Here is a 250-nt window from a genome sequence, read left to right on the forward strand (position 1 = left end):
ATCAGCACTTAAAGAGAGCCAAAAGGAAAGAGAGATAGAAAAAAGAGGCAGAGAAATCTATAAAGCAAAAGCAAAATAGGAAAACATGAAACGTAGTCTTTGAAAGCCTTAAGACTGCCCCTCACTCAAGGATGACTCAAGAAAGGACTGACTTAATGACGCCTCAAGGAATTCTTTCATTCTCTTCTTCACTCTGAGTGGCAGGTGTACTTTCTTCCCAAAATAAAAGAAAGCAAATGAGGAAAAGTAA

At 38.0% G+C, this 250-nt stretch overlaps 1 protein-coding gene across 1 annotated transcript in view; it reads left to right on the forward strand.

The window, feature by feature from the left end:
• Nucleotides 1-250, forward strand: part of LOC119585957 (innexin shaking-B-like) — a 6,136-nt gene that overhangs the window by 4,996 nt on the left and 890 nt on the right. The window lies entirely within an intron of this gene.

Source organism: Penaeus monodon, chromosome 20 (assembly GCF_015228065.2).
Source record: "Penaeus monodon isolate SGIC_2016 chromosome 20, NSTDA_Pmon_1, whole genome shotgun sequence".
Taxonomy (NCBI): domain Eukaryota; kingdom Metazoa; phylum Arthropoda; class Malacostraca; order Decapoda; family Penaeidae; genus Penaeus; species Penaeus monodon.